The 12383-nt window shown below is 49.8% G+C and overlaps 1 pseudogene; it reads right to left on the bottom strand.

Annotated features, from left to right (window-relative positions):
- Positions 1-4201: 4201 nt before the first annotated feature.
- On the bottom strand, positions 4202-4774 carry LOC115873505 (annotated as a pseudogene).
- Between the last annotated feature and the right edge of the window lie 7609 nt (positions 4775-12383).

Raw genomic sequence — 12383 nt, 5'->3', positions numbered from 1 at the left:
CCACTGGAGATCCCCTTGCAGAGGGGTCTCAGGGAGAAGATGAGCCAGTCAGGGTGTGATGTAGCAACAATGAAAAATACAACTCTCCTCAAGTTCCTAAATGTTTCCTCCCCACCCCCACTATCATGGTCCAAGTTCTGCCTTGCAAGTCTAGCTAGACCAGAGGATATACACTGGTACAGATAGGAACTGGAAACACAGGGAATCCAGGGCGGATGATCCCTTAAGGACCAGTGGTGTGGGTGGCGATGCTGGGAGGGTGGAGGGAGAGTGGGTTGGAAAGAGGGAACCAATTATAAGGAACTATATGTGACCCCCTCCCTGGGGGACAGACAACAGAGGGGTGGATGAGGGGAGATGTTGGACAGGGAAAGATATGGCAAAATAATAATTTATAAATTATCAAGGACTCATGAGGGAGTGGGGAGAGGGGAGGGAGGGGAAAAATAAGGACCTGGTGCCAGGGGCTTAGGTGGAGAGGAAATGTTTTGAGAATGATGGGGGCAATGAATATACAGATGTGCTTTGCACAGTTGATGTATGTATGGATTATGATGAGAGTTGTGTGAGCCCCTAATAAAGCAATTAAAAAAAAAAGATATTGCATCTGTGGTCTTAAGGGCTTGAAGTTAAACAAGTGGTCATTTGGCAGGGAAGCAACAAAACCCACATGGAAGAAGCACACCAGCCTGTGTGATCACATGGTGTTGACAGGATCAGGTATCAGGCATCAGAAGACCCAAAACAAACAATCGTATTGATGCAAACAAGGGGGACTGGAGTGAAGACCCAAAGCCCATCTGTAGACAATTGGACATCCTCTTACAGAATGGGTCAGAAGGAAGGGATGTGCCAGCCAGGGCACAGTATAGCATCGATGAAACACACAACAGTCCTATAATTCTTTAATGGTCCCCCACCTCCCCGACTATCATGACCCCAGGTCAACCTTAGAAATCTGGCTAGACCTGAGCATGTGCACTAGTCAGATAAAAACTCTCAACCCACAGAATCACCCCAGGAATTGTAACAGGAGTAGTGATACCATGAGAGTAGGGGGAAGGTGGAGGGAGAAGGGAGAGAAAGGGGGAACTGATCGCAATGATTGACATATAACACCCCCTTCCCCCACCACACACACACACACACACACACACACACACACACACACACACACGGGATGAACAACAGACATGTGGATGAAGGAAGACAGCAGATGGTGTAAGATATGAAAATAATAATAATCTATAATTTATCAAGGGTTAATGAGTGGGGGAGGGTGGAGGAGGGAGGGGGAAAAGAGGAGCTGATACCAGAGGCTCAAGTAGAAAGAAAATGTCTTGAAAATGATGATGGCAACTTATGTATAAATGTGCTTGATACAATTGATGTATGGATTGTTATAAGAGCTGTGAGAGCCCCAATAAAATTATATATATATACATGAATTTGAAATCATATTACACATTTTCCTCCCGTTCTTTTGAGATTCATCTCTTGTGACCCTGATCCAAATGATCAGCTGTGATAACTGGGCACCATCTAAGTCTGCTCCACCCACAGGAAAGTGATTCAATTGCATGCAGCCATTCTGTGATATCAACTGGACCAGTGTGTGGCTATCCTACTAGGAATCACAGTCTAGCCACATTCACACAGAAAAGTAAGTAAGCCCGACCCTCCTCTATCCCCACTTACCTTATTTATGCACCTTCTCCTGGGTTCTGTGTGCAAGAGGAGGATTGGACATCTAATAGCCCTTACCCAGCACTCCCTGGCTGACTCCTCTTGGGCTACTGAACTACTTAGCCCCACACCTCAGGGAGCCCCTTGGGCCTGGGAATTCTCTCTCTCCCCTTAAGCAGCTCTCTAAGATGCAAGCCCATCATCCTCCTTCAGAAGAGTACCCTAAGCTCCAGGACTCCCCTGGGATCGGGCAGGACCTGAGACCCAGCCTGAAAGAAATCCCTTGCATCTCTTGAGTCCTATCCTGCTTCCCCACACCTTTATCAATCTCTCTTAAGCATTCCCCGCACCTACCATTTAGTGAATGTGACCCCCCTCCCCATCCCAAATCCACTGCTGGTGAGTCAATGTGGACGACTAACAACTCTACAGAACACAGTATAACAGCGACATAGGGTTTTGAAGGCAACAAATCTTTACAGGAGCAGACTGCCCCATCTTTCTCCTAAAGATCAGTCAGTAGGTTCTCAGTCAACACCTGAGCATTTAACCACCAGGGGTCCTCAAACTTTTTAAACAGAGGGCCAGTTCACTGTTCCTCAGGCCGTTGGAGGGCCGGACCATAGTTTAAAAAAAAACTGTGAACAAATTCCTATGCACACTGGACGAGTTGGCTGCTAAGCAGGACAGGCAGCAGCGGCAAAAACACCCGGTGGATAAATGTCCTCGGCGGGCCGCATGTGGCCCGAGGGCCATAGTTTGAGGACCCCTGCACTATATCGTCAGGGCTCCTTTAGCCCACCTCCAGGGCTACAAAAGCAAACAAAGCAAAACAAGTTGTTGAGGAAGAGACTGCAATTAAAGCGAAACCATGGTGTCCGAGTAGAACTGTGCTCCATAGGGCTATCAATTGCCTGTTCAGAAGTAGATGACTAGGCCTTTCTCCTAAGGTGCCACTCGGTGGACTTGAACCTACAACCTTTCAGTAAGCAGCTGAGTGTGTTAAACATTTATACCACCCTGGGACTCTGGACTGTGGCTGGGATGAAATATGATCCTATGTGTGCAGAGCTCATATACCATTGCCCATAATCTTATTATGATGACTCCGTGCTACAGATCATCTGACTGGTTTCCTTGACACCCCCTGCCCAGTCACCTTCTCTCTTTATTCCCCTCTATACCTTAGTTCATGGTGTTTCCCATGAAGCAGCCGTTAAGAAAGCAAGCAATGCATTGCACTGAGAAAATCGGTCACACAAGACCTCCTGAAAGCCTTGCAAAGCCAGGATGTCACTTGGACGTCGTTCATGCATGTGAAAGCCGGACATTGACATGGACCAAGGAGGACCGGAAACAATGGCTGCACTTGAATGAGGGCATTGAAGAAGACGGAAAGCACCACGATGGCCAGAAGCACAAACAACTCTGTGTTGGAACAAGGACAGCCAGAGTGTCCCTTGGAAGCAAGGATGGTCAGACTTCATCTTGCATATTTTGGACATGTTTCAAGAGATATCAGTCATGCTTGGTAAAATAGAAGAAGAGCAGCTGGAAAAAAAAAAAGGCACCCTGATGACATACATGGAGCGACACAGTCGCTACCATAATGGGTTCAAGCATGACAACAGGAAGAACGACACAGGCCCCACAGTGTTTCATTCTGTTGCACGAAGGGTCATGGAACCAAGTCACCGGTACCCACCAACAAAAAGACACATGCTAATCTCCCTGAAAGCAGGACCCATCTCACAATAGATGGCATGTCCCGGTCTAACCTGCAGCTGATATTTCTGGTTGTTAGTTGTCGCCCAGTCAGCTTTGACTCCTGGTCACCTCATGCCCTAGTGACCAAAATGTTGGCTGGTCCTGCACCGTCTTTATGATGGTTGGCATGCTGGAGTTCACTCAGACAATATTCTACAGTGATCTCAAGGATTTTCTTTGAGGGAAGTAGATTGCCAGGCCTTTCTTCCTACCCTGCCATTGTCTGGAAGCTCGGCTGAAACCTGTGCAGCATTAGACGAGAGGCATGCTCCGCTGACGGATGAGTCCTGGCTGGGCATCCCACCTGAGTCTCCCGCACAGACACTGAGACTTCTACCACTGCACACACAAGAAATCAGGCTCACTGGTGCGCTGATCCTAATAGGTAAGAGGGAAAACAAGAACCCCCCCCCCCAACTGCTGGCTTTGTTGTTTTTTGTTTTTCTTTTAGTTAAAATGCTTTCATAAGAACATCCCGAACAGGCAGAAATTACATTGATTTGGAAGAGTATAGCAACATACAGCCAGGAATGCCTACATGAGGCTTGAAAGAGACCCTGGTGCCTCTTGAGAGACTGCAGTCAAAAGGCAACGGGGTAGACACCCTGTCTTCTTTTCAGGCACAGGCCGCTTCTGGACATGGTGACCTGACCAGCTTCCTGCTCAGGCTAAGATTCGGTTTCCATTATTAAATCCGCCATCTTCCCGTGCAGCGGACACAACAGGAGTCTAGTCCTCGGCCCCCAGCCTAACACAGGAGGAGACTGGCTTTGTTGTTCTTGGGATTTGTCCGCCTTTTCGTACATCATCTGGGTGGTTGGCGAAGTCCAGGAGGGCTTCATGGGCACAGCTGCCCAGCATGGAGGCCGATATCCTCGGACAGTAATCAGTGCGGGTCTCGGGACCGCCATCTGTTCTTGTGGCGTTTGTGCACGTGGCGTCCGTGGTAAACTTCGTGTTGGCCACCCTGGTGAGAGCTGTGCCACTGAAGCTCTTGGCTCCCTGGAAGCCACATTCTCAGAACCTCATGGGGCCTGGCACCCTTCACCGGTTGATCGGCTTCATAACAACCAGCAATCACGTAGCTGTTGTCTTTGCACCAAGGCCACCTGCAGCATGGGGGCAAGGACCAGGGTGCTGTGCAAGCAGGGGACCCAATCCACAAAGAGGGTGTTGTGGGTGCGGGGCTGCCGAGGACCAGTGCTCCTTGTGCAACTTCTTCCTCTTGGCCACCGGCAGCTGGTTGACACTGCAGTGGGGGTCCTTGGCAGGTGCAGCCCATCTTGCAGTAGGCCAGGACGGCCAGTTTCTTACAGGACATGCTGAGTTCAGGCGGCCCCGGGAGGCCTGGATCTGAGACCTCAGAGGACCAGCAGGGTGAGTGGTGGCGACTCCCCAGTCAGCAGAGAGAGACCCCTTCCCCCGGGGCCCTACCTCACCCCCACTCCCCACTGGGCTCCGAAGATAACAATCCCACGCCCAGGAAGGAAAGGCACTGCGACTCAGGTGGCTCACCACTGCTCACTTTGGGGAGAGGGGGTTAAGCAAGAGATCTGGTGTGGGGGCCACTCCACCCTCCTGAAGGATTGCCCTCTGCTTGTGCCCATGCTGTGGCTTCCCAGGCAGTCCACTTCCTGAAGGGGACAGAGGCCCCTCCTGCTCCATGGAATGCAGCCCAGTGAGTCCTGTGTGTTTGCAGACTGGGGCCTCCGTGGAGAAAGGGCTGTGCTGTGACCTTTCTGGGGGAACCGCAGAGTGGGGTGCAGGGATATATGCCACCTGCCGTCTTCAGGAGCTCCTGGCATTGGCATGCCTTTCCGTGTACAGGCTGGTATCTGAATGGACCCAGTAGGCAGGAGGGCAAGAGGAATTCAGCTAGAATGTAAATATTTGGGTTCTGGGTGACTGAGTTCATAGGAACCCAGTTACATTGGTGTACCCTCCTGCAAAACAGGAAGCAAAGAATATACTTCTTTGATAAGAATTGTTCTGTGTTCTATGGGACCTGTTTCTCAACCCCTCTGCAATCTTATCAGATTCAGAAAGGGTTTCCATTGAAATGTCTCGCTCTTCTGCCTCCGTCCTCTGGTGATCTTGCCCACTTGAACCAGGCACAGAGGAGGCTGGATCAAGAAGAGATCTTAATTTACAGAAATAACAAAACAAAGTCAAACCAACTGGGTACTTCAGATAAACAAATCCACAGAAACTCATGTCTAAGAGAGAGTTTTATATAAAGGTTAAGTGCGCATCAAGAAAATATCCCAACCCAGTGCTGCCCAAGCCCACAAGTCCAACATTAACCCATTAACCCATATGTCCAACACCAGTCCACAAATCCTCCTCCATCTCACAAAACAGACACAACGATGCCAACTGCAGGAGGAAAGCCGAGTCAGTGAACGTGTAAGCATCTCAGCGCTGGCAGGGGTCTCCACACGGCTGCTCCAGCATCCAGGGCTGCATCAGAGTAGGTCCATGCGGCTTCTCCTTGGGGATGTCTTGCAGGAAGTCAGCCTTGCAACTGAAGCAGGGAACCGCTAAGGCAGCTGCACCCTGGTCTGACCATCACAAAGCAAGAGACCTGAGAACTAGAAAGGTGAGACTCACTGAGCCACTTATTCCTCCACCTTTAAATTAATCCCACATGTGTTTATGGGCCAGGTTGGCGCAATAAGCTAACTAACTCACAAACAAACCAAAAAACCCTCCTGAGATCTAGAAAGGCAGACTTGGCTTCTGTGTTGTTTAAGTCATTACAAACTCACTGCCATCAAGTTGATTCTGACTCGTAGTGACTCTGTAGACAGAGTGGAACTGCCTCTGTGGGTTTCTGAGAGTGAAACTCTTACGAGATTAGAAAGAAGTTAGTGGTTTGGAACTGCTGATATTGCTGATATTGCTTAATCCATTAAGCCACCAGGACTTGTGGCCCAAGTCATTAGCAGACTCCATATCAAACCAAACCAAATCCATTGCCATTAAGTTGATTTCCGTTCATAGAGACCAGACCCTATAAGACAGAGTAGAACTGCCCCATGGGTTGGTCAAGGCTGAAATCTTTATGGGACCAGACTGCCTCATCTTTCTCCTACAGAGTACTTGGTGGGTTTGAACCACAGAGTTTGTGGTCAGCAGCCCATCACGTAACCCACTGGACCACCAAACGCCATTGGTATCGAGTCATTTATGATGCATAGCGAACCTATATAGGGTTTCCAAGGCTTTGTACAGCTTTACATGAGCAAACTCTGCCGTCTTTCTCCCTTGGAGCTGCTGGTGGGTTTGAACTGCCCACTTTGCAGTTAGCAGGCCAACACTTACCCAACAGTGCCACTAGGCCTGGGTGCAAGTCTGCAGTACTGTGGAATGCATAGAACTCCATAATCATCCCACTCCATAACACCTCAAGTGTGGCTTTCAGGGAACAGGTAGTACTTCCCAACACAACCTCATCAACCAACTCTTAGCTGAAGGTTCTTCCAGGGGCTCCCTCATGTGTCCTTATCAGCAACAACAATAGCACTATTGACCAACCACAGTGCCCTCCTAACTTTTGCCTAGTTATGTTCTAATCGTGTTTCAAAGCCTCACGTGTACAACTGACTACAATCTGTGGGTGTTCACCTTCAAATAACACAACCTTGATAAACCCCGTGTTCAATCATGGGTTTAGTAGGAAGTCATACGTGTATGAGTCCCAGGCTTGAAGCAGTGGCCCAACAAAGCCATCAGGGACCTTTCTAACTCTATGTCCTGACAGTCTTCATATTGGCTTTCATTTCCCTGATCAGTTGGCTCAGTTGGCCATCAGATGGCTGCTGCGGCTCCAGGCACTATTTCTGTGTTTCAGAGGAAGGGGAAACAGGAGAAAGAAAGGGGTGGTATATGTTCCAGGGGAGTAAGGGCTTTCCCACCCAGAAGATTTCTGTTTACATCTTATTTAGTAGAAATATAATCTGGAGCCTTGGTGGTGTAGGAGATTCCAAGTTGGGTTGTTAACCACAAGGTCAGCAGTTCAAACCCACCAGCCACTCCTTGGGAGAAAGATGAGGCTATCTGCTCCAGCAAAGACTTACAGCCTCAGAAACCCTATCTAAGGTCTCTATGAGTGAGAACAAACTCAATGTCAATGTGAGGTAGTTAGTTTATTGTGCCAACTTGGCCAATAAACACATGTGGGGTTAATTGAAGGACGGAGGGATAAATGGCTCGGTGAGCCTAGCCTTTCTAGTTCTTGGGTCTCTTGCTTTCTGATGCTGGGACCAGGGTGCAGCTGCCTTAGCCAGTTTCCTGGTTGAGCTGGCAAGGCTCACTTCTTCCTGCAAGACATCCCTGAGGAGAAGCAGCATGGACCCACCCCGATGCATCCCTGGGTGCCGGAGCAGCCGTGTGGAGACCCCTGCTAGCACTGAGATGTTTACACGTTCACGGACTCAGCTTTCCTCCTGCAGTCAGCATCTTAGTGTCTGTTTTGTGAGATGGAGGAGGACTTTGTGGACTGGTATCAGACATATGGGTTAATGGGTTAGTGTTGGACTTGTGGGCTTGGGCAGCACTGGGTTGGGATGTTTTCTTGATATGCAGTTAACCTTTATATAAAGCTCTCTCTTAGACATGAGTTTCTGTGGATTGGTTTCTCTAAAGTACCCAGACTCACACACAATGGAGGTGGCAAGGGAAGGAGTCATGCTGTCGAAGGCGTTCAGCCCTGGGCTGCTGAATGAGAAGGCCGGTGAGGGGAGCTTGCTAGTCGCTCTGTGAGAGAAAAGACCTGATGGTCTGCTCCCCTAAAGCTGGCCTAGCCGGGGACCCCCTGAAACAGTTCTCCTCTGTTGGTGAAGTCACTATGAGTCAGAAGGGACACAATGGCACAGCAACAAGAGTCTGGGTGGAGTAAGTGGTTCCCATGCTTGCTGCTAACCGAACGACCAACAGGCTCCCTGTCCAACGATAGATGCTTTGCTCCTACTCAGTCAACCATCCTCCAAAGAAAGGCCTGGCGATCTGTTTCTGCAAAACCAGCCATTAAGACCCCTATGGAGGCAGTTCTCCTCAGACACACATGGGGTGGGCGTAACAGCAACTGGGTTTGGTTCGCAGCAAGGAGGTCTGAAAAGAAGCGTGTTTTTGTCTGGGCATGTCGGTCCTGTACGTGACTGAGCTTCTGTTGGCTAGGACCTGGGGAATGGATGCTGCAATGGCCACTGGTGGAGCCTGCTCTGTGGAGAGTGAGGAACCCGGGAACTCTACTTAGTGGGAGGGATGAGCCTGGTCATCCGAGGAGACCGGTGGACCTGTGTTTTGTAAAATTAATGGGATTTTCCTGCTACAGTCTTCTCTTCAGAATTTGTTGATTGAGTTTTAGCTTTAAAGAGTGAAGAAAGTCAGTTTTGTAACATGACCTTAATTCTGGATGACAGGAGGCTTCCCGAATGGGGAGTTCCGAGGGCCACTCTGTGTGGCGGAGGCCTGCATGACTGGCACTTCCCAGCACCGCAGCAGCACACCCAGGTGTGACTGGGCACAGCTTGACTCGACTGTGCATGGCATTTTTCTTCACTCCCACACTACAGTGGGGTGGGGTGCCCTGCCAAGCTGCTACCTTGTTTGAGGGATTAACTACTGTGCTTCTTCTCCACTGGTACCAAATTCTGGTTACAACTCGAACAAAACCAAGCCAAAAAGCTCCCTGCCATCAAGTTGATTCTAGCTCACAATGACCCTATAGGATAAGGTAGATCTGCCCCTGGGATTTTCTGAAACTGTCACTCTTGACAGGAATAAACAGCCTCATCCTTCTCCTGAAACTCATGGCTATCGAGTGGATTCTGTCCCATCAGAAATGCAGAGAGAGGCAGGGAGAGACCGGCAGGCAGATGGAAGAAGAGAGGAGAGATAGAGACAGAGAGATGGACAGAAATTGACAGCCACAGTCAAAGACGGGTGGCAGGGAAGAAAAGAGACAGAGAGGTGGACAAAGAGACCGGGAGTGAAGCGAGAAAGAAAGACAGAGAGACAGAGACACGCAGAGAAAGAGCATCTTTCCTCCTTCCTGCTCGCCGGAGCCCTCCTCAAGCCCAGTCGTCCCCGCTCCCCAGCTCCCCACCCTGTCCGAGATGCCTGCATCTCCCCGTCCAAACCACCCACATCAGCATCCACTGCTGATGGTCCAGCCTTGTTCCCTGATGACCTCAGTTCTTTCCCCTTGAGAGTCAAGCCGCCATGGAGGAAGATTCAGCCAATTCACTGCTTTGTGACCTCTGCAGTGCTGGAGCTCAAAGGATGTCCCTCACTCCTCCTTAATCCACCTGCTATTGAGTTCTGCAGCTTGAATTCCATGATGGGGAGGGGACCCAGCTGGTGGGTTCCCCTTGAGAACAGAAAATCTTGTTATAGGGTGGTGTGATGCTAGAACTTGACCTAAAATATCTGATGAAGATTAAATCAAAGATGAATTGACAGAGAGGGGCTGGTCTGGCCCCTGATATTAGGGGGTCGGGGAAACATGCCCCCCGAGAAAGATGGAAGGCCACTCTCTTGCTGCCTGGGGTGACGTCTTGTGGTCTTTCTCTCTGCCTGACTCACGCGGGAGGAAGTGTTTACTGAGCCCTTCTCCCCTGCACCTGTGAGTCACGGGCAGGGACCATCACGCAGAAAGGACAGGAAGGAAGTGTCGAGCAGTGGCAACCGGAGGAAGAAGGAGAGCTACTAGAAGCGGTTGACACCGGGAAAACCCCTTTGGGACCTTGGCGTTCCCATTCTCACGCTACAGAGCTACAGATAAGGACGTCATAGCCTCTCCCCTGGCCAGAGGACTCTCTTCCCCGTCCATCTGACCACTCCCTTCCAGAAGGGCCTTTAAGATAGGGGTTCTTGGGACAGTTCTTTCTTTCCATGCCCTTCCCTAGCGACCCCTTTCCATATTTCCACATCTCCAGTTCTTGTTGTGAGCTGCCCTCGAGTCAGTGCTGAGTAATGGCACCTCACCTACTGCAGAATTGACCCACAGCCCCGTTGAATGCCGTCGTCACCGCTGCCCATGTGCTCAAGTGCCTGGGGTAATTTTGAGACCTAGGGAGCTCATCCCCCAGCGCGCTATCAGAGAGTGTCAGTCCGCTGAGGTTTGGAAGTAGATCCCCAGAACGGAGAAGAAGTATCAGAGAAAGAAACCACACCCCGGCCTTTCTTCCTAGTCTAGTCTGGCTTCGCCTGGACGCTCACCTGAACCCTGTCCACCGCAATGGTCCCTGCTCCCAGTGTCACAGCTACATGCACGCCCTCGCAGCCTGGCAAGCTGACAGATGGGCAGGGGTGCCTGGAGTGATTGCCTCTAAATGACCAGTCCTCTGGCTTCTTTCAATCCAGAGAGCCTGTTGGTCTCGTCTCCGGGCAGCTGGAAAACTCAAGTGACCCAACAGTTGTGGTGACAAACACACAGCGGTCAGGAGCAAACCACTGGCCTGACATGAATGTCCTTGGGCGACTGCAGGGAGGGCAGCTTGACTTCAAACACGAGGAAGGGGGGCCTAACATTTCATGCAACTTGTCCAATTTGCTGAGCCTAAAAGCAGTGAAAACGCGGAAGACCTTCAACAAGATGGACTGCTCGGTGGCTGCACTGCCGGGCTCAGACCCAGCAACGAGCAGGTGGGTGGCACGCGCCTGGGCTGTGTTCTGTCCTGGGCTTTATACAGAGGATCACTAGGAGTGAAAGCCCAACGCACTCATTGCTCTTGAGTTGATTCCGACTCCTAATGACCCTACAGGACAAGGTAGAACTGCCCCAGTGTGTTTCCAAAACACGGAAACTCTTTCCGGGAGTGGCAAGTCTTGTTTTCCTCCTGAGGAGTGGCTGGTGGGTTCAAACTGCTAACCTTGCAGTTAGCAGTCCAATCAATAAACAATGCAGTATGCCACCAGGGCTCCTTAAAATAATTAAAATGAAGGCACAAACTATAAAATCCCTAGCAGAAAACAGGGCAAATGATCATAACCTGGGGTTTGGCAGAGGATTCTTAGACATGACACCCTGTTTTCACATAAGCCAAACCGGAAGAGAATTAGAGAAATTTGACTTCAAATTTTTAAATGCTTGTTCTTCAGACAACCCATAGAATTTATGTGTGTGTGTGTAATTTGCCAACCATATCTCTGGTAAGGAACTTGAAACAATAATCTATAAAAAGCTCTCACAAAGCAGCAATAAAAAGACAAATCAATTTTAAAATGGGCAAAGGACCCATGTAAATATTTCTCCAAAGAAGGTGGGCAATGGCTAAGAAACACCCAGAAAGATATTCAAATATCATCAGTCCTTGGAGCTATACAAATCAAAACCGCAATGAGATTCCCTGGACCAGGATGACTAGAATACAAAATCTGTTCACCAGCGTTGGCAAGGATTCGGAGAGGTCAGAATCCCTGCTCTCTGCTGAGGAGCCTGTCAAACAGCATCACGCGGACGCTGTGAAACACCTGCTGGCAATTTCTCAAAGCATGCACCATAGAGTTACCCTACGACCCTGGAGGTCTGCTCCTGGCATGGACGCGAGAGAACCGAAAACGTGTTCCCACAGAGAGAATGGTACACTATTCATAATATAAGGTATAAACAACTGAACTGTGCATCGAGTTGGAATGAATAAACGCAACGAGGCATAGCCGCCCAATGGGATGTTCTTTGGCACTGGAAAAGGCAAGGACGTCCTGACGGAGGCGACAACCCAGAGGAAGCTTGAAGCATCCTGCGAAGTGAAACAAGCCAGTCGCCAAAGACACCAATGTCCCCAAAGCTGTGCGGTCCCACTCACGTGTCCAGAAGAGGGAAGCAGATAGAAAGTAGATGAACGTTTGCGTTGGGTCCTTCCCACATCTCTCTCCTATGCCCCTACCCTTACTTCCTTGACCCTCACTGCAACTTCCCCTCA

This window comes from Echinops telfairi, unplaced genomic scaffold (assembly GCF_000313985.2).
Source record: "Echinops telfairi isolate 266 unplaced genomic scaffold, ASM31398v2 ScPeMD7_7469;HRSCAF=8507_0, whole genome shotgun sequence".
NCBI lineage: Eukaryota > Metazoa > Chordata > Mammalia > Afrosoricida > Tenrecidae > Echinops > Echinops telfairi.
Note: the sequence above shows the minus strand (reverse complement) of the source record. Positions and strands in the feature narration are given on the sequence as shown.